The sequence below is a fragment of the Erinaceus europaeus genome, chromosome 3 (assembly GCF_950295315.1).
Source record: "Erinaceus europaeus chromosome 3, mEriEur2.1, whole genome shotgun sequence".
Classification (NCBI taxonomy): Eukaryota; Metazoa; Chordata; class Mammalia; order Eulipotyphla; family Erinaceidae; genus Erinaceus; species Erinaceus europaeus.
The window spans coordinates 85,939,039-85,966,299 of record NC_080164.1 but is presented as its reverse complement, the minus strand read 5'-3'; positions in this window follow the sequence as shown (position 1 = coordinate 85,966,299).

Genomic DNA, 27,261 nt, shown 5'->3' with positions numbered 1-27,261 from the left:
GGTTATTCATGAATCTTAGTCCCCTCCTGCTCCCCTCTCAATTACACTCCCCACACCTCATTACCTCCCTAGTTCTTCTCCCAGTGAAATTCACTGAGAGCCACAGGACTCCTCGGTTTCCATTCTTGAAGTATCTCTTTGCTCTTCTTCTAAACTCTTTCTCTGATTAAATTTCTGGCAACTCTGAGAATTTACACGCCATCTAGTTCTGTTCTGGTTTTTGGCTCTTGATGCCTTTGCTTACCCAGTACCCACCCCCCACCCCACCCCCCCACACACACACCACAAATTCCTGTTCCCAAGTTCTCCATCTTCCAGGTGTAATTTTGATGGTAGTGTCATGGCAAAACTCTTTACCATGCAGAGAATGATATTTCTAGTTTACCCATGCTTTTGCTTGTTTTCTCTTCTTGCTGTGACAGAACCTTGCATCTGTGCCTCTGTTCCTTGCTACCTCTGTTATCCTCAACATTTAAACATTCTTTTCATAAGGATTCACATATGAATTTCCAGAACTTTCCTTTATTTCTTTAAAGATCATAGATTTCATTCTGCACCTCTCTGACTACTTGCCAGTTTTCTCTGTCATACCAATGTCTTTTATTTGTCTGAGCTCTTTAAGAATTTCTTCTTCTCCATTAAAGCCATGTCTCATTGACATGCAGAGCAGAGGTGATAGATTAAAGTGCCATTTTCACTGGGTCTTAAATTGATCCATCACTTGTCCCCAGGAACTTTTTAAAAGTACAATCCATAATTTGTTTAGTTGTTTTCTTAGTGACAAGGAGACATCTGCTGTAGCTGATGTTAAGTATGTGTGAGAACGTTTTAGTACTCTTATTCTGGAAAAAGTTGAGCTCTGAAAGAGATGAAGCTTGGGGAAAAATTTTTCTCTTACCTTATGTTTGTGAAACACTGCAATACTAGTGAGAGGTTAATTTTCATTTGTTTGTTTGTTTGTTTATTATTGGACAGAGACAGAGAGAAGTTGAGCGGGGAAGAGGAGAGAAGGAAAGAGACGAGAGTCACCTGCAGCCCTGCTTCACCCTTTGTGAAGCTTTACGCCCTGAAGGTAGGGACCAGGGGATTGAACCTGGATCCTTGTTCACTGTAATGTGTGCACTTAGCAAGGTGCACCACCGCCTGGTCCCAAGGTTAATTTTTAAATTTCTTAATTTGAATTTGTGTTACTACATGGATATGTATGTTTGCTTGGATGCATTTATAACTATTGAAGATTTTGTAAAAAAAAAAATCTATTATTTAAAAGAAATCTTCTGAGACTTTTGATAATATGGTTTGTTTTGGCAAGGGCAGCACCAATGGTGCTTAGAGAAAACTCCCCAATCCTCTTCAAACTCTCCAATTTTCTGCCAATATTTGCTATCGCATCTTCAGTCTTGTTTATTTTGTTTGTGGTAAATTATCATTTGGGCAATGTGCCTTTGAAACAGACTTCATTGATGCAAAAATGTGTCTGATCTGGCCAGCAGGAAAAGAAAGATGTATAATTGTGCCTAATAATGATTCCAGAGAAGGATTTGGTGAAGGGCATGGTTACAATAATAAGATGGTCTTAACTCCAAAACTTATGCATATTCAACATTCTTTGCAGGCTCCATTTCAAAATATTTATAAACTAGTAATGTTTTTCTTTCTTTCTTTCTTTCTTTCTTTCTTTCTTTCTCTCTTTCTTTCTTTCAGGAGGCACTGTGCTCAATTATAAGTGTTTTATACTAGGACCCAAATATTTCTCAATTGAAATAGAATTTAATAAAAACTCATTTAGTACAAAGAGATTATAATTTTCATATAGAAACTTTCATCTCCAGTAATAAGTGTTATTATCTCAGAAACATTTGTATTGGGGAGATAGACAATAAGTTGGGTCCACCTGCATATCAAATGTCAGGCTCAAGAAAAACTAGTATAATCTTATGGGTCCTTTGGAATATAAATAAAACAGACCTACTAGCTATCTTCAAAATGGAACCTCAAATCTTCATCTTCAATATTCCAGCCGTTAGGCTCATGAATAGTCAACAATTTGTTTGGCTTTATATGTTAACTCTTTTTTTTAGCCACCAGGTTCCAGACACTACCATAATGCCAACTGGACTTCCCTGGGCAGACAGCTCTACCAATGTGTCCTGGAGCTCTGCTTCCCCAGACCCTATCTCACTAGGGAAAGAGAGAGGCAGGCTGGGAGTATGGATCGACCTGTCAATGCCCATGTTCAGCAAGAAAGCAATTACAGAAGCCAGACCTTCCACCTTCTGTACCCCACAATGACCCTGGGTCCATACTCTCAGAGGGATAAAGAATAGGAAAACTATCAGGGAAGGGGATGGGGTACAGAGTTCTGGTCATGGGAACTTTGTGGCGTTACACCCCTCTTATCTTTTGTCTTTTTTTCATTTTTGTAAATAAAAAGTTTAAAAAATGTTTTAAAAAAAGGAAAAAAAAGAAACATTTGTATTATAATGCTATGCACTATGGGTACTACAGAGATTTTCATTAAAAAGGATCATCCAGAGTAGTCTTTTTAAAACAGGGGCTGTGGAGGAAATAGAGTGTCAAGATCATATGTACCTGACCAAATTTTTTCAAATATCAGAAAAAGCATACTTATTTCCTCATAGAAAAGAGGATAAATTGGTTACAATATAGTCATCTGTCTTTGTAACAACCATGTGGAAACAATATCAATGATAACATATCAAATGAACATATATACCACATGTTTACACCCACATTGATATGTATTCCCTCTATCTTCATATATTAGCTAAATATTTTTACATAGTAGCTAAAATCATACATTTTCATAAACACACTTTAACTAAAGCACATTGATACTTGGATTGGATTGTATTATATCTTAATGGTTGTGATATCTCAACTATAATCTGTAGAGAGATGTAGTAGAAGATGTCAAAGATTCCAAAACAGTTCAAGTAGAAAGGAGTAGAAAGCGTGGAGGTCTGGAGAGACAAGATAATGGTTAGGTAAAGACTCATGTCTGAGGTTCTGTGGTTCCTGGCTCAATCCCCAGCATTATCATAAGCCAAAGCTGAGCAGTGCTCTGGTCTTGCTGACTTTCTGTCTCTAAAATATTAAAAAATAAATAATGTGTAAAAATGTGGAATCCAAATGTGTTGATTTGAGAGAAATAAAATGTTTCTGGTGTAATAATTTACTCAATGTGACCATAGAGTGGAACTACACACAAACATCATTTTTTCATGAGTCTCCAAATGAAAACTCAATAGCCTTCAGACATACTATTCTTCTCTAAATAATCTGTAAAATTTTCTAGACCATAATTCCAATACAAATCTGGTGAGCAATAAACATTTGTGTTTTATATTATTTAATTCAAGAAGCTTTTTGGAAATATGAGTTCAGGAAGAATGCAAGAGAAGCACTTTGGAGTTCATCACTGAATAGAGCTGGCAGTCAGTTAACAGAAATGCTATTATTTTTATTTGCTTGCTTGTTTTCTAGAAATTCTTTTTTAAAATATTATTTATTGGGGGAGTTGGGCTGTAGTGCAGCCGGTTAAGCGCAGGTGGCGCAAAGCACAAGGACCGGCATAAGGATCCCGGTTCGAACCCCGGCTCCCCACCTGCAGGGGAGTCGCTTCACAGGTGGTGAAGCGGGTCTGCAGGTGTCTATCTTTCTCTCCTCCTCTCTGTCTTCCCCTCCTCTCTCCATTTCTCTCTGTCCTATCCAACAACAACAACAACAATAATAACTACAACAATAAAACAACAAGGGCAACAAAAGGGAATAAATAAATAAAATAAATATTAAAATATATATATTATTTATTGGATAGAAACAGAGAGAAGTTGAGAGAGGAGGAGGAGATAGAGGGGAAAAGAGACAGAGAGAGACCTGCAGCCCTGCTTCACCACTCATGAAGCTTTTTCCCCAGCAGGTGGGGAACAGGAGCTTGAACCTGGGTCCTTGTTCACAGCAATATGTGTACTTAACCAGGTGTGCCACTGCCTGGTCCCTCCAGGAATTTTTTAATATGATTTTGCTCATCATATACCAATTTACTGAGAAAATAGATACAAAATAAATCTTTATTTATTATTATCTTATAATAATAAGGATTAATACGTGTAAGGCTCATACTGTTACTCTGGGAATCCATTTTACATTACCACTAAAAACAGTGTATATATACTTGGGGATATCAACAGTTGGGGATATCAACACTAGAAAGTGTTGCAAATAGGCATTTCATTGTCTCATAAAACAAAAACATTAATGTTTAACAGTGATCAGTTTTTGAAATGATCCTCTATGTCTTTTGAAACTAATAAATTTTCAAATTTTGTCATCATCATTTTCTTAAATGAGGATGATTTGATATTTAGTTTCTGGTCTTAAAATAGTAAAGTTTATTTACTCATTTTAACAACAGATGCTACTTCACTGGGGGGTGTATAACAGCATATATGATATGATCCAGTTTTCAGTGGATTTATAGCACACAGGGAAATATAATCAGGAAAAATAGTTGGATAATTAAATATACTCTATAAATTTGTGATAAGAATTACACAGGAACAGCACAATGTAAAAAAAAAACATGACATATTTTTGGCTAGAAAAATATTTCATGGTCATGACTTTTTTCTGACAGCCCAATAGTTTGAAGTTCAAAGAGTGTTATTAATTAATTAATTAATTTTAGGATATGACAAGCAGAATTAAGAATTGCTACTAAGAATTAGCATGGAAAAATTACAAAACAGACTAGAAAGTGGTGCAGTCATGGAGTGTGAAATTTGCAAGTTAAGGTCCAGAGTTCAATCACCAGAATCACAACAGATGTTCTAAATCTCTAGCAAAGAAACAAACAATTCTTAAATAAATAGGCAGATAAATAAATAAGTCAAAGAAAACAAAGGGAGGCTGGTAGTTGTGCACCTGGCAGAGTTTAAACTTTATCCTGCCTGGGGACCCAGGTTCAAGTCCCTGATACCCACATGTAAGGATAAGCTTCATACGTGATGAAACTGTGCTGTAGGTGTCTCCCCACTTTATTCTATATCTCCCACAACTTCCCTACTTCCTTTTATTATTATTATTTTTTAAATTTTTATTGACACCAGGCTGGGGCTCAGTGCTTTCATGATGAATTCACTGCTCCCAGCAACCATTGTTTTTCCCTTCCCTTCCCTTCCCTTCCCTTCCCTTCCCTTCCCTTCCCTTCCCTTCCCTTCCCTTCCCTTCCCTTCCCTTCCCTTCCCTTCCCTTCCCTTCCCTTCCCTTACTTTCCTTCCCCTTCCCTTCCCTTCCCTTTCCTCTTTTCTCTTCTTTCTTTCCTTTTTTTTTTTTTTTAACTATTTGAACTGAGAGAAATTAAGAAGAAAGGGGGCTATATAAGGAGAGAAAGCAATACTTACTTTATTGCTCATGAAGATTCCCTTGTGCAGGTGGGTAGCAAAGGCTTGAACTTGGGTCCTTAGGCATGGTTGTGTGTACACTTAACCAAGTGAGCCATTGCCCACCCAGACTACTTCCTTCTGTCTCTATAAAAATGGGAAAACATAATCACAAGGGAGAAATGGTGGAGTCATGTAGGCAATGAACCATAGTAATAACCCTGGTGGTAAATAAACAAACACAAAACAAATTAGATGTCCAGTGGTGGTTCACCTGGCAGAGTACAGATACAAGCAAGGAACTGGGTTCAAGTCCCCTGCTGCAGGGGAGAAATTTCAAGAGTAGTGAAGTAATGTTGTAGGTATTTCTCCTTGATCTTTCTCTACTTCTCAAACTCTCTGTCTTTCAACTCTTAATAATAATAAACCAACAGAAATACTGAAGTCATATAGGAGCCAATCCCAGTAATAACCTTGGTGGCAAAACAAACAAACAAACGAATGAATGTTGTAAAGGTACACAGAAGCTAAGAGTGTAATATTGGGCTCTATTTTCTCTCTGGATTGAAAAACTTTTGAAGAGGGTTGCACACTTAAAGACAAATAAATAAACACCACAACTACTACGCATAAAATAAATTAGAAGAGGGAGTTGGGCGGTAGCGCACCGGGTTAAGCACATGTGGCACAAAGCACAAGGACCGGCGTAAGGATCCCAGTTCAAGTCCCCAGCTTCCCACCTGCAGAGGAGTCGCTTCACAGGCAGTGAAGCAAGTCTGCAGGTGTCTATCTTTCTCTCCCCCTCTCTGTCTTCCCCTCCTCTCTCCATTTCTCTCTGTCCTATCTAACAATGACAACAATAATAACTACAACAACAATGAAAACAACAAGGACAACAAAAGGGAAAAATAAATTAGATTTTAAAAAATTTAAAAAAGATAAATTAGAAGGTTGGCATTTGTTCTTTATAACATGATGGTAATTCCACAATTGAGGTTATTTTGTATATAAAATGAGACTAGTATGAATTAAGATAAGCTGCAGGTGTAAAACATACATTGAATATTTAACTCTATGAAAAAGTGATATAAATTTATGTGACATTTTATAGCCAACTTTCATGGCAAAATAATAATATTTTTGTCCTCTACTGGGCTTGTTTTCTTTATTTTTTGAATTGTGACTATCAGAAGTTAATAGTTACATATGTGGAGATTTCTGCTTTGCACAAGAGGTTCCAGATATTTCTCTCTCTATTCTTCCATACTAATAATTTTGAGCTTTGTAACTAATGTATGGATTAACTTAGGAGAGCACTGAAAAGAATAACGGAAATATACTAGAACACTGGCACAGAAAGTACATTAATGACAGCATATCACACAAACAAAATTAACAGAAGAAATGATTCAGCTCTTAGATTTCTTTAACACTAAGCTAGAGACACTCTGTACCTCTGTTACGTTCATTCCTTCCCACAACTGATTGGGAGACCAGCTGAGAAAGTCAGGATATTTCATCACTACTGCACAGGGGTATCTCATAAGGACCACTCTGAACAATAAGACAAACAAAGAAACAAAGAACACATATTAGTAACTAAGAAAGCGTTGGTATACATACATAATGAATTACTAAACTACTGCAAAATATATACCTGAAAGCAGAAGTACACTAGAGTTTGCAGTGAGTACCTCCCTAATACTTCCTCTCCACTATTCCAAGCTTGGGATCCATGATTGCTCAACAATTTGTTTGGCTTCGTATGTTAACTCTCTTTTCAATCACCAGGTTCCAGATGCCACCAGGATGCTGGCCAGGCTTCCCTGGATTGAAGACCCCACCAATGTGTCCTGGAGCTCAGCTTCCCCAGAGACACACCTTACTAGGGAAAGATAGAGGCAAACTGGGAGTATGGACCGACCAGTCAACGCCCATGTTCATCGGGGAAGCAATTACAGAAGCCAGACCTTCTACCTTCTGCAACCCTCAGTGACCCTGGGTCCATGCTCCCAGAGGGCTAGAGAATGGGAAAGCTATCATGGGAGAGGGTGGGTTATGGAGATTGGGTGGTGGGAATTGTGTGGAGTTGTACCCCTCCTACCTTATGTTTTTGTTCATTAATCCTTTCTTAAATAAAAAATTAAAAAAAAAAAGAAAAATGAATACATATTCTTCACCTCATATTGGACAGAACTTGAAGAAATAATGTTAATTGAAATAAGCCAGAAAGAGAAGAATGGGTATTGGATGACCTCACTCATGGGCAGGAGTTGAGAAATAAGAAGAGAAAGGGGGATGGGTGGGCAGTGGCACACTTGATTAAGCGTACATAGCACCATGTGGAAGGATCTGGGCTCGAGCCACCAATCCACAGCTGCAGTGGGAAGCCTCACTAGCAATGAATCAGGTCTGCAGGAGTATATATATTGTTAACCATCTCCATCTTTCCTCCCTTTTCAAATGCTTTCTTTCCTGTCAACTAAAAATAGGGAAAACATGAAAAAAAAAAAAAAAAACTAGTCCACTATAGTGGACTTATAGGGTGATAACCCTGGTGGGGGAAAAAAGACAGAAAGGGAAAACAAAGTAGAACTTGGACTGTTTCTTGTATATTGAACCAAAGCAAAGGACTTCGAAGAGGGAGGTTCTTTCAGATCCTAGTGCATGATGGTGGAAGAGGACCCAGGCTGGGGGTGAAAGTGTTCTTGTGGAAAACTGAGAAATTTTACACTTGTCAACAACTACATTTATTGTAAACCATCAATCTTCCCAATAAAGTTTGAAAAAGAATAGTAGAGTTCACATTTCCCAAATGGACATGAGACTCTTCTCATACCATGATGAGACATTGAATGGCCAGAAAACAATGTCAATAAGCAGCTACTCTGAGAATCATCCATCAACCAAGGACTTCTCAGTCTCAGAAGAACCAAGCACCTCACCAAGGGAATTCCTGCCAGAGTCAGCAGTAGATAGTGAGAGTCTTAGCAGAACAAATAAAATAGACCAGAATAATGTCACAAAGGCTATAAATATTACTTTTTCATTAATATCACAACCTAAAAAGTAAGTCACGGTTGAAAGGTATATTAGGATGACTTCCCAAGAAATGTCAAAGGGATTCAGAGGTTTGTCATACAGTAACCTAAAACGCCCAGAATACAATTAAGATCACCTCTCATACCAAGGGCCAAAAAGGCACAAAATTGATAAGGAAAGACAATAAATTAATGCTAACACTAAAAGTACTCAAATGCTAGAATTATTTAGAAAGAGTTTTAGTGCAGCCATCATAAAAGATGTCTTAATAATTGGTTATAGTGCCTCCTGACACACATAAAGTCAGAAATTCTCAGAAATAAACTAGGAAAGGGAAGTATGGTTATAAAAAACAACATGAGAAATCCTTGTGGTGATAGAACTGTATCTTAACTATGTCTTATGTTAACTTACGTAAGACAAAATCCCATAAAACTAAATACATACAGGCACATATATTCACATGGACAAGAACAATACTAGGAAGACTGGAGGAATCTGATCAAGATTGAACTAGGTAATGTAATCATTCCAAAGAAACATTCAATTATTATGTAAATGCATTCTGGATATAATTACTTGGGAAAACTCTTAGCAATACATGTTGATTGTCAAGAAGCTCATTCTGGAAAGAGGAAACATCTGTCCTCATTTGTGATAGTAGGGTGTGTGTGTCTGTGGGTGTGTGTATGTGCTTGTGTCTGTGTCTGTGGGTGTGTGTCCTTGTGTTTGTACAGTTAACTAAGCAAATACTTTAATAGTTCACTAATCATTAAATAGTTTATAATAAATTAGTAATATCAAAATGACGTTTTAAAAGTATCATATGTGATTAAGGAAGCAGAAGAAATTTAGATAATATCTTCTATCCTGGGGACTACTTTCTATTCATCTTACTCATTCTTAAGTAGGGAAGACCAGTATTAACATATTTATAGAGGGGTGGTATCTAGAGATCTGATACATGGTCTTTGGGAAAAAAATGGAAACAAACTGTTTCCAAGACTTATGAGAACTAGCGTGGTTATCTTTGATAAGTAAGAAGGTGGGGATACAGAACATTGATGATGGATATGGTGTGGAACTATACACTGCAACTTTACAATCTTTGATGTAATGGATTACATTGACTGATTTTTAAATGTTGAGCTAGCTTTGCATATGTGAGATAAATTCCACATGTCTAGGATGTACAATTTTATGTATATTGTTCTATTTTAATTATTGATATTTAAGCATTTTTGCATTTGTGTTTCTGAGAGCTTTTGTTTTTTTCTCTTTTTATAATGTCCATGTCTGGCTTTAATGTTGGTCTGATACTGACCTCATAGGATAAGGAGTTATTTCTTCTAACTAGGTATTAGAAAAAGAGTATAGAGAACTGGCATAATTTCTCCCCATAGGGAAAAAGAAAGTATTTGGTTGAATTGATACTTGCATTGGAAGTCTACTGGTTATAAGTTAAAATTATTTAAAAAATACTTAGTATAAGCTATTTATTGCTTTTGTGTGAAATTTTTATAGATGTGTCCTTCAAAGAATTCATATATTCCAACTTATCAAATTTTTCGATGTGACAATATTAAAAATGCATAATATATTATTAATGAACAAATATAAGGTATGATGGGATATGTAGTATTGTACTCACTATTTTTGTCTGATATTATAAATTATGTGCTCTCCTTTTGTTTCTCTTCACTTTCATAGACACCTTAACATCTTTATAAATCTCTCCAAAAAGCCAGCTTTGGTTTTGTTGATTTTCACTGATGCCCTGTTATCAATTACATTTATTTCTGTTCTAATTTACATTATTTATTTTTCTGATGATTTTATGTACTGAAATTTATAAATTAATTTTATATCTTTACTTTCTAACATAATTATTTATTATAAAACTCTTTGCAAGTATTGTTTTTGTTGTATCCGACAAATGTTAATATTTCATATTTACTTACAAGATGGTATTTTTAAGAATGATTTAAAATTTCAATTATACAGGAGTTAATCTTTAGGTTCAGAGACACCTGAACCAAAGAATAAGAAATGCTATAAGAATAGGCCAGGTGGTAGCTCATCTGGATAAGTAACACATTATAGTGCTCAAGCATCCAGATGCAAACCTTTGGTCCCCACCTGCAGGAGGAAAGCTTCACAAGAAGTCAAGCAGAGCTGCAGGTGTCCTTTTGTCTCTTTCCTTCTTTTTATTGCCCTCTTCTCTCAATTTATCTCTGTTTTTATACAATATTAATTAAATAAAACATTTTTTAAAAAAGAAATGCCATAAGAAATGTGCTAATTCTCTCTACTCCTGTAACAAATTTACACAAATTCTCAATAAAACACAAATTATCATCTAAAATTCTGGAATGCAATTACCTGAAGTAAGGTTTACTAAGTGGAACTTGAAGTATTAGAAAGAGTACACCTCCAATGGAGTCAGCAAATTAAGATCTATTGTCTTCTCCTCCAGAGTCTAGTGATTATTGGCATTCCATTTACTTTTGGATATCTAACTCCTCTTTCTACTTCTATGGTCACATTTTCTCTATATTGAGTGTGGAATTGGGACTTTGGACAAATATGATTTCAATGTCCCAGTCACTTTTTTCAAACAGATAGACAGAGGAGAGACACTATGCCTCTGGAGCTTCTTCCCTTGCCATAACACCTTTAATTCACCCCCCCCCCCCCGAAACACACACAGAGAAAGAACAATTCAGGGACCTGACCTACATGAGTTACCTATCCACTCCTTTTCTCTGTGTGGCAAAAGGCAACAAACATAATGGTCAAACAAAAAGAAACACTAAAGAAATGAACCAGGACAGAAATCAAGAAAAAAATCTCATTAAGCTAGAAGAAAATAAAAATGATGAAAACATCCAAACAGTAATTGATGTAATAATCACCAGAGTGAGGAAAGATTTTCATGGTAAAATTATCATAAATAGGGAAACAACAAATGAGACTATGAACTATCACAGGACAGTTAGAGAAGTAAAACTAAAATAGTTCAGTTAAGAGTTCAACTAGCTCAACAAGGTAATGCAGCTAACAGAAAATATTAACAAAATAGTTGAATTAAGTAAAAAAAATGTTGAGGGAAATGAGAGCAGAATAATTGAGACATAAAACAGAATTAGGAAGATCTAGAATGAATTAGAAAAAACTAGAGAGAAGTAACAAAACTAAAAAAGACTGATAGGTACTGAAAACAATAACAGAGACATGGGATGCCATCAAAAGAGGTAATATATACATAATTGGCTTGTCAGAGGAAGAAAGGGAGGGTTTGAAGAAAGCATAATAGGAGATAATAGAAGAAAATTTCCCCAATCTAAACAACAGAAATGGAATAAAGATTCATGAAACCCAGGAAGTCCAAAACAAAATCAGCCTAAACCTATATAAACCAAAATACATAGCTAATACGAAAAGGAGTAAGGATAAAGAAAAAATTCTAAAGGCTCCAGGAGAAAAACAGAGTCACATATAGAGAACTCAACTGTGTTGCTGTTGATATAATTCCATAGTTCTTTCAGTAGATGTTTGATGTATTTAGATGGCTTCTCACTGTGTAGAAAGATCTTAATAATTGTTAAATCCTCTTGGTTGATTAATCCTTTGAGCATTATGTATTGCCCATCTCTATCTGTTATTCTTTACTTATTTTAAAGTCTATCATGTCCGATATGAAAGTAGAAGTTGTACTTTTTTGTGGTCCATTATCTTGTATGATAGTTTTCTACCTTTTCATTTTGACTCTGTTTGTTCTATTATGTGGGATTCCTGAAGACAACATATGTTTGAGTTGTGTTCTCTGACCCATTAATCCATCATCCTACTCTGTGCTTTAGTGGGCAAATTTAGGCCATTGACATTCATTAATGTCACGGATTTAAAATATTTAAATGCCATTATTGTAAACTTATTTGAGTATCTGGTACATGGTGGTTTTTTTGGTAATGTTGCTATTGTTTATAGGGGACCTTTTAGAGCGTTGCAGAGCAGGTTCAACGATAGATGTTTCCTTCAACTGTTGCTTATCTGAGAATTTCTGACCCTCCTTCTAAAATGAAATTTAAAAGTGTGAAATTTGTTTCTATTATCTCCTCTAGCATACATTCTTAAAACCCTTCCTTTCTTTCTTCCTCTGACAAGTAGATAGTAAAAGATTTCAACATCCCACTTTCTCAAATTGATCATCTAGGCAAAGAATTAATTTAAGAAAAAGAAATAAATGAATGGATACATAAGCTAGAACTATTGGGAAGTTTTAAAAATTTATCTATAAAATAAAAAATATCAATAAGACTATAGGATAATAGGAGTACAATTCCTCACAGTTCTTACCACCAGAGTTCCATATCCCATCCCCTCCACTGGAGGCTTTCCTACTCTTTATCCTTCTGGGAGTATGGACTCAGGATCGTTATGAGATGCAGAAAACAGCCTGTCTGTCTCTATCCTTAGTTGGGCAGAGCTCTGGAGAGGTGGGACTCCAGGATACATTGGTGAGGTCGTCTGCCCAGGGAAGTCATTTTCTGAAAGGAGGTTGGACCAACATACTCTACCACTGGAAGATGGGTCCAACAGAGAGTGCAGCCTAGAACATTCCTAGCTATGACCATAGAATGAATGCCAGCTCAGACCTACAGGGATGCAGAGGTTACACAGGTTCCTTCATTAAATATAGTCCCAGATCAAATTGATGGGGTTTACAGTTAACAATATTATATACTTTCCCCATGTTTGGGAACTACTTTTTCCCTTGATCTAGCTTTCTAGTCCTATTTCCAACTCTAAAACCATCTCCCCAGACAATAAAGGTTGCTCCACCTGCAAGTTGACTGTTGGGCTCATGCAAGGGTTAATAAAGCCATGGGCTTCTTGGAATACACATAAAATAGACCTACTATGGATACCCCGAATTTTATCTTCTATGTTCTAGCTTTTAGGTTCCTGATTTTTGACTAATTTGCTCTGCTTTATATCTTAATGCTTTTACAGCCACCACACTGAAGATGTTATCATAACGCCAATTATTGGAAATGTTAAGAGTCCTCCACCCCAAGAAACTGGGACACACATTCTTTTTGAGTCCACATGGGAAATTCTTGAGGATAGGCCACATTTTAGGCCACAGAGACAGTATCAACAAATTCATGCACATTGAAATCATTTTCTGCATCTACTCAGATCCCAGTAGAATTCAGTTAACACTTAACAGCAAATCAGAAATTAGTAGAAGTACTGAAATATAGATACTCAACAGTGTACTACTTAATAACTCCTAAGTCAAAGAGGAAATTAAGGAAGAAATTAAAATATCCCTATAATTAAATAAAAACGAAGACATGAGTTATCAAAATATTTGGTACTCAGTGAAGAGTGCACTAAAAAAGAAAAAAATTACACATGTTCCAACAACTATATTTACTGTAAACTATTAGTCCCCCAAATAAAAAATATATATATATATCCCCCAAAAATAAATTTCTAGGTCATAGGGTAGGATAGGGTAGGTCCATTTCTAGCATGCTCAGAGTTCTTCAAACTGTTTACCATAGGGGTTGAACCAATTTACCTTTTCAAGAATTTGAAGTAATCATGTTAAGTAAGATAAACTAAACAGAGAAGCATGGATATGAGGATAATCTCTCTCATGGGAAGAGCTTTGGAAATAAGAAAAAAATAATAGAAAGGGGAGACAGAAAGTAAAATTTGGACTGGGTTGGTGTATTGCACCAAAGCAAAGTACTCTGGCGAACAAAGACAGGGAGAGGGATTAGAATAGTGGGACTTTGAGATTTTGGTGCATGATATTGGAAGATGACCTAATTTGGGGGTGTGCTTTTTGCAGAAACTGCATAGCAAGATGTGAAATTTTACATATGTGTCAACAACTGTACTGTGAACCATTACCCTCCATAAAACAATAAATTAGAAAAGAAGGACAAGCAATATGTTAAGACAATTCTCAACATTTTTACTTATGTCCAGTTTACTAATGTCCAGTTTGGGCTATAACTTTCAACTATTTGTCAAATGACAAAATTAAATGGAACAAAATGAAAAACTCAGACATGCACTAATATTGTAGAAAATAAGAAAATCTAGCAATACAAAATAAGGTAGTCTACCTAGAAAATATTATTATTACTAGTGGTAGTTTTAGTTATTGATGGCATATCATCTTGCTGAGGCAGAGCTTCATACATACACCCTAGCTGGTGAGCTATTTGTCCTATATTTATTTATTATTTATTTATTTAATGCTAGGATTCATGTCACATACTGTAGAGTAGCAATCATTTGAAATTGCCCAAGGTTTTTGGAGCTGCAAGAAACCTTCCCATCAAAGGGAATACCAGAGTTCCTACTAGAAATTAAAGAATCGTGAAAGTCTTTTAACTATCACAATAGTGACCTTTCTTCTTTAGTTTTTATCATCTCTGTCTTCTCAGATGGTCCCTTAAAAACTTAGCTTTATAAGAAATCAGAATAAAATTAATGCCAATAGCTTTGAGCACATTTTTAGAATCAAAATTATATAAGCCTTAATCCTTTTAGTGTTATCTTCAAGCGTCTATAAAATCACCAGTGCTCAAAATCTACAAAATGAAAATGTCTTTCCTACATATTCTAAGAAAGGAGGAAGTTAAAGCATGCTTTGTAAAGTTAGAATATAGCACAAAGTATCTCCGCACTAAATTCCTCTCTTTGAAACTTGTGTGGTAATACATCAAACTTTTTCTTACAAAAGATAAAAAAGTACTGCTCATGTTTTACCATTTCCACATGCCGTTATGAGCAATAACAATTGTGGATTTCTCCACAGGATCATATTCAAATATAAGAAGCTTACTGTTTGGGGACAGGTTTGTGCTATTAAGGTGAAAGAAATGTTCTCTTTGAATTGAACAAATATACCCTAGCATGTACCTGGGAAATCACTATAAATAAGATTAACAAAATGAAGCAAAGCACAATCATTTGAGTTTATTTCCTCAAATAAAATCAGTGCATCTAAAGTCATAAACGTAGCATCCCTGATGTAACAAATGGGTTCTCCTTCCTATACTAATAAAAGTGGCTTTCATTTCTTTTTGCATTGTTCTCTACTTGATTTCTATTGTATGAAACCTCTCACGGGTTCTGACTTTGGTTACATGAAGTCACTTCTATAGCACAGTGCATGGCTCTTTCAGTCTTATAGTGAAGATTCTTTGACTTAAGGCTTTGGAAGAAATTGTCGAAGGAGAAACTGAAGTTTTCAAAAGAGCACAATACACCAATCCACATGAACCCTAGAAAAGTGATTGTAGAGTTTGTAAGCAAACCCACACAAAACGAATGTTGTGACTTCAGTATGGACTCTACTGTTAGCATGTTTTTTCACTGAAGGCACTTACTGCATCAAATCCCTTCACTGAAAAATTTAGAGTCTAGATAGCACTTTTTTCTATGATAGCAGCTTTCTAGTTTAAAGTGGCAAAGGGTGCATCCATGGTGACAACTCTTCCTTTATAAATAATATTAAATGTGTATGATGGCAGACCAGCTGGTGACACATCACCTGTGTGCAAGGACCTGTCTTCAAACCCCTGGTCCCCACATTCATGGGGAGATTCTTCATAAGTAGTGAAGCAGTGCTGCAGGAGTCTCTTTGTCTCCATCTCCCTTCCTTCTCCATTTCTTTGCCTCTCTCTCAAATAAATAAATGAAATGAAAAGTATAGGAATTTCCATACATATGCAGATGCGTGTTTGGGGTATACACACATATAGACACAGATTACCATAAAAACAAACACAGTAACCTATATTCCACTCTGTGCCATACCAAAAGGCTAATAAAACAGGAAATTTTGAGGCCTGGGAGATGGTGCAATGACTATAAACTTTGGACTTAAAAAGTACAAGGTGGGAGCAGTGAGGGGGGTACACCTAGTTGAATTCAGTGTTACAGTCCATGAGAAACAAGGTTCAAGTCTCCAGTCCCCACCTACAGGGAGAAAGCCTAAAGAGTGGTGAAGGAGTGCTGCAGGTATCTCTCTGTCTGTCCCCCACCCCCTTAATTTCTGGCTGTCTCTATCAAATAAGTAAAGATGATTTAAAAAAACAAGGTTGGGGCCAGCAAAATAGCTCATTTAGATGGTATGCTAATTTGCCATGTGTTTGTTCCTGCTTTGAGTCCTGCCCTGACCATATGGAAGGAAGCTTTGGTGTATTCTCTTTCACTTTCTTGATTTTTCCCTTGAACTGTTTTTCCTTGACTGATGTTGATTCTATCTTTCTCTTTTTTCTTTTTTTAAATATTTATTTTATTTATTTATTCCTTTTTGTTGCCCATGTTTTATTGTTGTAGATATTGTTGTCGTCGTTGTTGAATAGGACAAACAGAAACGGAGAGAGGAGGGGGGAGGCAGAGAGGGGGAGAGAAAGTAGACACCTGTAGACCTGCTTCACCACCTGTGAAATGACTCCCCTGCAGGTGGGGAGTCAGGGCTCGAACGGGAATCCTTACATCAGTCCTTGTGCTTTGCGCCATCTGAGCTTAACCTGCTGCGCTACAGCCCTACTCCCCTATCTCTCTCTCTTTGATGTTGGTGGATAAGTACATTGTTTTTGTTTTTTTTTTTCACAGTCTAGGAGTTGGCCCAATATATAAAGTGCTAGGCTTTAAAGAATGAAGTCCCGAATTTGATCCCCAGCAGCACATGTACCAGAATGATGCCTGGTTCTCTTTCCTATTTCTCTTATTAATAAATAAGAAAGAAAACTCTATAAATAAATAAATAAATAAATAAATAAATAAATAAATAAATAATATTTTAGTGGAAGAAAAGTATCAGGAAGGGGAGTCGGGCGGTAGCGCAGCAGGTTAAGTGTACGTGTCTCAAAGCGCAAGGACTAGCAGAAGGATCCCCGTTCAAGGCCCCGGCTCCCCACCTGCAGGCGGGTCGCTATACTGATGGTGAAGCAGGTCTGCAGGTATCTATCTTTCTCTCCCCCTCTCTGTCTTCTCCTCCTCTCTCCGTTTCTCTCTGTCCTATCTAACAGCCACGACATCAATAACAAAAACAATTATATTGGGGTTTATCAAAATTACTTGTGAAACTAGTAGTCCCAAACATTAGCTACAGGTAGGTATCAAAGTAACTCACCTGGACTGCCTGCTTTACCAATCTGATGCACCTCACCACATTGGAGGAAGTTGTGGGTTTTTCTCAACCCCCATGCCTCTATGTCTCTCTCTTCAAAAAGGGGAGGGGGAAGTATTGTCAAACCTATGTACTAAAGTACTGCCTAAACTAATCTGAGATACCCTTAACTATTACAAACTCCAAAAAGTCAGACGAAGTCAATGTTCTACTGATATCTTTAGTCTTTCTCCTATTCTACTTTTATATTAACTTAAGAATGCAGTGTACTTAAGAATAGCCAGATAAAAATATGTTTTCTGTAAATGGAACAAACAATTGCAAACACATTTCAACAAGCCTCTCCCCAGTAAGCCTCACTGTCTGAAGGGAAGCTTTTCTTTCTTTCTTTTTTTTTCTTTTCTTTATTTTCCCTTTTGTTGCCCTTGTTGTCTTTTTATTATTGTTGTAGTTATTATTGTTGTTGTTATTGATGTCGTCATTGATATATAGGATCAAGAGAAATGGAGAGAGGAAGACAGAGAGGGGAAAATAAAACTGTAGATCTTTTTCACTACCTGTGAATGGACTCCCCTGCAGGTGGGGAGCCAGGAGCTCAAACCCGGATCCGTACACCCGTCCTTGTGCTTTGCACCTCATGCATGTGCTTAACCCGCTACGCTTCCGCCCGACTCCTGGGACGCTTATTCTTATCAAGCTTGCCAGCTGCTTATAAAATAAATAATCTCATTAATTTGATATACATTAAATATTGTAAAATTTATAATAAACTTGAAATCCAGGTAGAAAGTATACAGACCAAGGCCAGGAGGTGGTACCTATGGTTAAACAAGGTGAACAAGGACCCAGGTTTAACCCCCTGCTCCCCACCTGCAGTAAGAATACTTCACAAGTGGTTAAGCAGGGCTGTCTCTCTGTCTCTTTCCTATCTATAACCCTCCCCCTCTTAATTTCTCTCTGACTCTACCCAATAATAAGTAAATAAGTAAGGACTAAAAAAATATTTTGGGGGTGGTGTAGCACAGAGGGTTAAGCACACATGGCATGAAGCACAAAGACCAGAATAGAGATCCCAGTTCGAGCCCCCAGCTCCCCATTTGCAGGGGAGTCATTTCACAAGCATTGAAGCAGATCTGTAGGTGTTTATCTTTCTTCCCCCCCTCTGTCTTCCCCTCCTCTCTCCATTTCTCTCTGTCCTATCTGGCAAAAACAACAGCAATAACAACAACAAAATAATAATAACAACAAGGGTAATAAGGGCAACAAAAATGAGAAAAATGGCCTCCTGGAGCAGTGGATTTGTAGTGCAGGCACGGAGCCACAGTAATAACCCTGGAGGGGAAAAAAAATAAAAGAAAATAGACAAAGCCATCACAAAATAATAAAAAAAATGTATGCTTGTGATTTAATAAAATCATAAGACAAATAAGTATTTTGTGAATAGAAAGCAAGGTGCATCTGAGTTCCTGGGAAGTCAAGGAAATTCTAGATTAACTATATGTTGACTTCAACTTTGAAGATGACTTCATGGTTGCCAGCCCATATTGCAGTTGCGGTTGACTTAGTGAGAGAGATTGCTCAGCTCATCCAGCCAAAAAAATGGCAGAACATGGAGTGAGGTCCTGTTTTTCCATCTTCACTACAATATCTCACTGTCCTTGAGTGTCTTTGGGTTGGATAACCCATATATTGAGGGGTGAAGCCGAAGAGATGGGCACAATTGCTTTTCGTTTTCAGAGCTACTCAGTAGTTAATAATGCGAGTGGCATTAGTGAGAAACTGGCAATCTCTGGAGGCTTCATTTACAAAACTGCAAGGAGGTAATGAGGAGCACTATGATCTCATCTCATGGAGTTGCCAACAAGCCTGGTTTTAGTCTCCTGAGCAAAGCAGGCAGTAACCATGTTGCAAGGCTCGCTCCACTCCAACCCTTAAATTTCCTGTTCATTGTCATAATTATTAAGTAAAAGCCATCTCTTCTGTCTTTGAAACTCTGTTATAGGGATAAATTTGCAACATTATGTTTTCTGTCTTTGGCAGGTAAAGGAAGCACAAATCTGGGTGTTAACTCATAGCTGCTAAACAGAAGTTCAGGTATCTACATATACCCCACAGTTCCACCACTGTTTGTTGGAGCATACATAGCAAAAGTGACTGCAAAGATTGTGCTCTGTTTTAAGTAATTGGCTTCATATAAACATAAAAACATATAGATGATCCTTGAACTGTGACACCTTGATGTCAGATATACACTGCACTCACATTAGGTCAAAAATCAGGTCCAATATCAGAATACTTAAATGTGTGTTCTTATTTATTTTGTGAAATTATAAAAGCAATATACTGTGCCTTCTCAAATCTAATGTTTTAGAAATAAAATTAAAACGTGATTGAAAGTATCCATGGGGTTTGGTTCAGTTGATAAAACACAGGGCTTACCTATACCATGTGTGCCTGAAAAACATTCCTCTCTCTCTCTCTCTCTCTCTCTCTCTCTCTCTCTCTCTCTCTGTTTGTAAATACTTCTTAATACAATAAAATTCAATTTTAATTCCAAGATAGCCTATATAATAAGAACAAGCTATTAGTTTAGTTGCTAATTAATAAACATATATGTAAGTATTTGTGTGTCAATGCATGTATCCATAAACTATGTGACAGGTATTTTAGAAACACTTCATAGTGATGAATTATACGGTGCTCCAGGCCAGTTCCCCAATCAGTAAGGGAGAGGAAGGAAAGTAAATAGATAACTATAGAATGTCAGGTGGTACTTTACCCTAACGGACCCCTGTCTTAGCTTCAGGAAGAGAGAACTCTAGTACAGAAGCTCTAACAATCTCCTTCATGGGCCAGTGCAACTCAGTATTTACACTTTGCCTGCTCCCTGCAGACCCCTGGGCCCCACTCCTGTTTGATGGATGGGGTTTCTGTTTGCTCCTGTCTTTTCTCTGGTATTGGCTCTTGATTTAACTGTATATCTGACCTTGTGGATTCACTGCATTGCTTTCTTGTTTGCAGCTTGCCTTCTGGCTCCAAGTCCCTTAGCCAATTAAGAACGATCACATTGTAATGGACTTCAGGCTAGCCTTATTGTGAGAGGAGAGGAGAGCAAGGAAGGACCTGTTTTAGGGAATTATTAGGACAGTACTTGATTCATAGTAGATAAGTGTGTGTGTGTGTGTGTGTGTGTGTATAGAAATTTCAATGAAAATCCAGAATAGAGATAACTTCTTAATTTTGAAATATTTATTGATGACGGCAATAAAAATTAAAGAGATAAAAAATTTAAAAGGAAAAATAAGGGGCCAGGTAGTGACACACATGGTTGAATGTACACATCACAGTGAGCAAGCCCCTGGCCCCCACCTGCAGGAGCTGGAGAGCTACATAAGTGATGAAGCAATGTTGCAGGTCTCTCTCTATATATATTTATCCCCTCCCTCTCAATTACCCTCTGTCTCTATTCAAAATGAATAAATGTGGCTACAAAAATAATGTAAAAAATAAAATAATATTTATATTAAAATTCAAATAAATAATATCTTGAAAACTTGAGTGAAGAATTATTAGGGGATAAAACATACAAAAGTGGCATATATAACAAACATTAATATTAAAAATATGCTGCATTTCTATACATTGACAATGATCCTGATGATCATTTTTCATCAAATAAAACTAAACACATTGGAATAAATTTGACCAAAGAAGCAGAAGACTAGTATCTTGAAAACTATTGATATAAGATGTGGTTGTGTTCATGGTTTGAAGAATTACCAAAATGTTCCTTTAACGTAAACCAAAGCCCAATACACAGACTCAATGTAGTCTCTGTCAAAATAATAATTAAGGGAGTCGGGTGGTAGCGCAAAGGACCAGTAGAAGGATCCAAGTGGCGCAAAGGACCAGTGGAAGGATCCTGGTTCGAGCCCCCAGCTCCCCACCTGCAGAGGAGTCACTTCATAGGCGGTGAAGCAGGTCTACAGGTTTCTATCTTTCTCTCCTCTTCTCTGTCTTCCCCTCCTCTCTCCATTTCTCTCCATTTCCTATCTAACAACGAAAACAACAATAACTACAACAACAGTGAAAAACAACAAGGGCAACAAAAGGGAAAATAAATATATTAAAATTTATAAAAAATAAAAATAATAATTAGATAAAATAAAATATAACTTCTCTTTAGCTTTACTGAGAAGAGCTGTACAACTTCTAGGATGGTGCTGAGGATGTTAAGTGAAGCCCAGTTTGGACAACAAGTCCTCTGTAGCCCCTGGGACCTTGTCCCTTTTGTGCTAGACATCCCCACCAATGTTAGCAGCCCCCACCCCACCCCTTATGGTACAGCACACCTACACTATTCCTCTGTTAGTAGCAGCCATCTTGATCATATCCTGGTGGGTGAAGAGGTCTGAGTTTATGACCTGGTCTACCATGATCAGACTACCTGGGGCATGCAGAGTTGCTCACTGTCCCCAACCAGATGCCAATGTACATGATGGCTTCTTTCTTCTGTGATACAACAAGGTTCTCAAAAGCCAAAAGTTCCAACTAGGAAGGGACTTTCTCCAGAGACCTGGCTGGATCGTATAAGTTTTAGAATGTCCCACACATTCATGGGAAGGGCTATCTGTGTTCAAGGCCATTGCACTCAGAAAGATGGTCTCAACCTTGTCCACATCCACAAGGCCATCCTCACCAGTTGCTTTTGGACCTAGGGCAGAGGACACAGTCCAGGAGAAAGCACCGGCCATACCTGGTTGGGGTGGTGGATATGCCTTGCAAAGGTCCAAGTTACAGAAGGCCTGGACTCACGTGTAAAGAGTACCTGTTGTGAGGGCAGGGAGGTGGCACTCATAGTACTAAGCACAAGAATCTGTGTTTGAGCCCCCACTCCCTACCTGCAGGGAAATGCTTCACCAGAGGGGAACCGGGTCTGCAGGTGCCTTTCTCCCTCTCTCCCTCTCTGCCTCCTCCTCTCTTAATTTTTCTCTGTCCAGTGGAATAAAATGAAAAAAAAAAAAAAAAGGCCACTAGGAGCAGTGGATTTGTAGTGCAGGCACCAGCCCCAGCAATAACCCTGGAGGCAAAATAAAGTTCCTGTTGTGCCTTCTCCTGGCTTGTGTGCCAGCAGCCCAGTTTCCCTCTTGTTGGCAATTTCTATAATCTAAGGGGCAGCAGAGAACTGGGCTGTATCTTAGACTATGTGTAGAGCTCCTTTGATTCTGCACCTACCAGTTCCATAAAGTTGCTAGTGAGCCTCTCAGTCTTCACCTGCATCCTTCACATCACCTGTAACCTAGAAACTGGGCTGGGGACTTCTCTGACTGAGTGCTAAAATAGCTCCCAGTGCTGAAGTGCCTCTTTTCCCCTCATCAAAATACACAAGTTCTGATTCCAACCAGTTTAAAAGTCAAAGAGTGTCCAGGCATTACAACATTTGAATACTTCCTAGGTCTAGGAGTTGAAAATAAATTAAAAATAAGCAAGTACATATTAAATATATCAGAAGGCAATGTGTTCTTTGAAGGCAAGTTAAAGCTAGAGCTCTGTGAGTCTGCCTTAGTCATATTAATCAGAAAATACCCATATGATAAGATGGCCACAGAATACAAGTAAAGTGAAGTAGGTGAGCTGATGGGAAGAGCAAAACCTCTAAAATGGAAATGTGCTTTCCTTGACAAAATAAACTGTTAGATGGATTATAAAATAGGGAGGGGAAAATGGAGAGGAAAGGGTGTGGAAGGAAGGGAAAAAGGGAGAAGAAAGAAAGGAAGAAAAGAAAGAAAGGAAGGAAGGAAGGAAGGAAGAAAGGAGGGAGGGAAGAAAAATTATTGAGTGTAATTAATGATCAGCTGCAATTTGAGACTCTGTAGGGGTATCTGTAATGTTTTCTGTTAGACTAGCAATTCTCAAAGTGTTGTCTTCAGAGCAGCCCCATCAATAGAGACAAGATTTTATAAGTACAATTTCTCGAGCCCCATATCAGAAACTATAGATATGGAGGGGGAAAATGTATTTATTTTAAGAATCCTTTCAGGTGGTATAGGGGCATATTCCAGAATGACAATCATTGGGGCCTGGGGGAGAAATAGTAGAATATATGAAAGGAGAATAATCAAGACACCATCTTTTCACTCTGCTGCCATCCCCAACTCACAAAACTCCAATTTCTACAAACTGTATGTCACATGGAAAATCTTTCATAGAGGAAATTTTGAAACTGAGGAAATCTGAAATGATTTCATAGGTAACAAAATCTCTTAAATACAATTAATTTTGGCTTTTTGGTTTTGTACGTGGAAAGAAAACATTATGCTCCTTCCCTTCATCAGATTCGCAATTTGAAATGTTTGCTTGCACTGGTGAGATAAAGGCACTCACCAGATTGAGATGAACTTGAATTTTCAGGATCCATTAATAGTTTAGATTAGAAACCATAGCCTTTCCACTGTGCTTTTCTCAAAGATGTGTATCAACCTGTAAGCAGACATGTGCCTTTGCTTTCTGTGTGCCATCCCATGTCCTCAGCAAGAATCTCATAATTAACTTTTCATTCAAGATGAACTCATGTTTGTGAGAGAAAATGTTTTATTCTGGTACTTTGTTACCTTTGCACCTTCAAAATAAAAGAGGCTTGATTAAAGAAACAGGGATGTTAGAGACTTCCTCAAGTTTTTAGAAGGGAGGTTGTTAAGGGAAAGGATTCAAGAGCTCAAGAAAGGGAAAGGATTCAAGAGCTCAAGAAGAATTAGCACATTCACTGGCAATTCAAACATTTGTAGGCATGACTGACTGGAAGGTGAGACAGTTGAAGGTTTACAAAGCTAAGCACCATATTAGCCACCTCACTTGTTTATTAATTCACGCCTATGCATTACTTTCTTTTCATTCTTCCAGCTCTCAGCAGTACTTGCTTCAGCACTTCCTTGTTCTCGATTTTTTTTTAGTTTCTCTTTCTGCACACTTTAATCTTGCATAACTATTTTAACTCCTCAATACAGGAAGCACAATGTAGATATCGACCCCATCTCTCTTCTCTGCATTAAGAAAATCGTTTTGCATTCACATCTCTGTTCTTTCTTACCTTCTTACAGGCAAAGACTGCTTCCTTTCAGATAGCTTGTGTAAAAGACTTAGAACGTTCACATAAACTTTGCTTAGTCAGTTTTCTTTTACATTGGTGATTTTTCCAAGTAAGATTTATAAAAGGCTGAAAAAGAAACAGACTGAAAAAATCTCTTCTATAAAGAAATAACACTTTTCACAGTTATTTCATAAACAGCATGTTTTAAAAATGTGTTTCTCTAAATTTAGATATGCTTACACCCACTCACCTGAGGCAGACAAGCAAAAAGGCAGAAATAGAGTAAAAGGATCTTTAGAATGAAAGACAACATTTGTCAACACCTTTTTATTAGACTACCTAGTAACACTTAAATACATATGCATACTTTGATCTCTATTCCTTGCTTAATGTGAATGAATAAGGTATGCGTTATCTCAATTGCTTATTGATTTAGCTGTGTTGACATTTTTACGACTTGACACACTTAATTGTAACTCAAAACTTTTCATGAAATGTCCAGTAGTTTAATAGCAGTAGTCTTATCTAAACTAAAATTTGTTTGGATATATGTAGTGTGTGTGTGTGTGTGTGTGTGTGTGTGTGTGTGTGTTTCAACACTGAGGCCTCATGGATAAGTCCACACTCCAGGGTTAACGTTTTATTTCAGAGAGAGAGAAGGAGAGAGGGAGTCCACAACATTGCTTCTCCTCCCATGGAAAATTCCTGGGGCAGTGATGCTTCCATGTGTGATGATGTTTGAACCTGGGATATCTGCATGTTCAAGCACATCCTCTATAAAATGAGCTATGTACTGGCCCTCCCTCTTATAATTTTCAGTAATAAGCATTTGTTGTTACTACTACTACTACGATGACTATGATGGCAAGGACTACTACTATTTACCACTAGGTTATTGCCGGGACTCAGTACCTTCATAACAACTCCATCACACCTAGAATTTTTTTCTCCTCTCTCTTTCTTTCTTTCTTTCTTTCTTTCTTTCTTTCTTTCTTTCTTTCTTTCTTTCTTTCTTTCTTTTCTTTTTTTCTTGTTGTTGGCTGAAGGTACAGGGAAAGAGAGACACCTGCAGCACTGCTCCACCACCCAAGAAGCTCCCCTCTATATATAGGTAAAGACCTGAGACTTGAACCAGGGTCTTCACACATGGTGATATGTGAGTTTTACAGGGTAAAATACCACCCAGCCTCATGTTCATAATTTTAAAAAATAAAATTGGTAATATTTTTTTCCAAAAAAGTTAAAGGCAATTTAATATTGCTAATCTTACTACATAGAATTAAATGAATGAAATAAATCTCATCGGTTTGTCACACCTTTTTTACTTTCCTTATAATCAATCTTCCTCTACTTAATTTCCTTATGATTAAAAATAATTTTGTTAATATAGTACCAATAAGGTTATTAAGACATTAGTGTCAGAAATTTAACTTCAGCCATGATTCCACATGAGTGCTTTAAGTTATTCCATTCAGCCCAGGTTGCCATGTAGCAGATGGTCTACTGGTTACTTTCTCTTCTTACTACCTTTCCCTCTGGGCCCTGAAACATTCAATCAGAGGCAAGGACTTTGATGTCTAAGACTCACTGTCATTTATCTGCCAGGAATACAGCAGAAGTGTATAAAGTTCTGAGTGTGGTGTACATATTTTATACATACTTCATTGTTTTTCAGTCTGGGTCTGTTAGAGGTACATTTTTTTGTTTGTTTGTTCTGATTTGATTTTCTTTTTCTTTTTTTAATATTTATTTATTCCCTTTTGTTGACCTTGTTGTTTTATTATTGTTGTTGTCGTTGTTGGATAGGACAGCAAGAAATGGAGAGAGGAGGGGAAGACAGAGAAAGTGAGAGAAAGACACCTGCAGACCTACTTCACTGTCTGTGAAGTGACACCCCTGCAGGTGGGGATTCTGGGGCTCAAACCTTAATCCTTAAGCTGGTCCTTGCGCTTTGTGTCACATGCGCTTAACTTGCTACCACCCAACTCCTGATTTTGTTTTTCAATAGAGGCAGAGAGAATGAGGAAGACGATACCAACTCTCCCTTCAATATAGTGGAAGCTGAGCTTGGAAAAGTATTTTTTTGTGCTGATTTTAATTACCTTTTAAACATTTTCAAAATTGTTCTGAGACTTTATCAGTAATATTTTTGTTTATTTTTAATATTTTATGTGTTTATTTTAATGAGAGAGAGACAGAGGAAAAGATACAGAGGAGACCGGAGCCCTGTTCAGCTCTGGCTTATGGTGGAGTTGAGGATTGCACTTGTGACTTCAGAGCCTCAGGCAATTGTAGTCTTTTGCAGAACCACTATGCTGTCTCCTCAGCCCTATCAATAAGAGTTTTATATCTGGGTGTGATTCATATAATGACAGGATGCAAAAATTTTGTGTAAAGTGTGTGTGTGTGTGTGTGTGTGTGTGTGTGTGTGTGTGTGTATGTTGGTAGAACAGATGCAGTATTGATACAATAGTGGTCACATAAACCAGTGGAACCATAGTGGATTCAATAATCTGGCAATAAATTGAAGCACTTGGGGGCAATTTGGAAGAGGT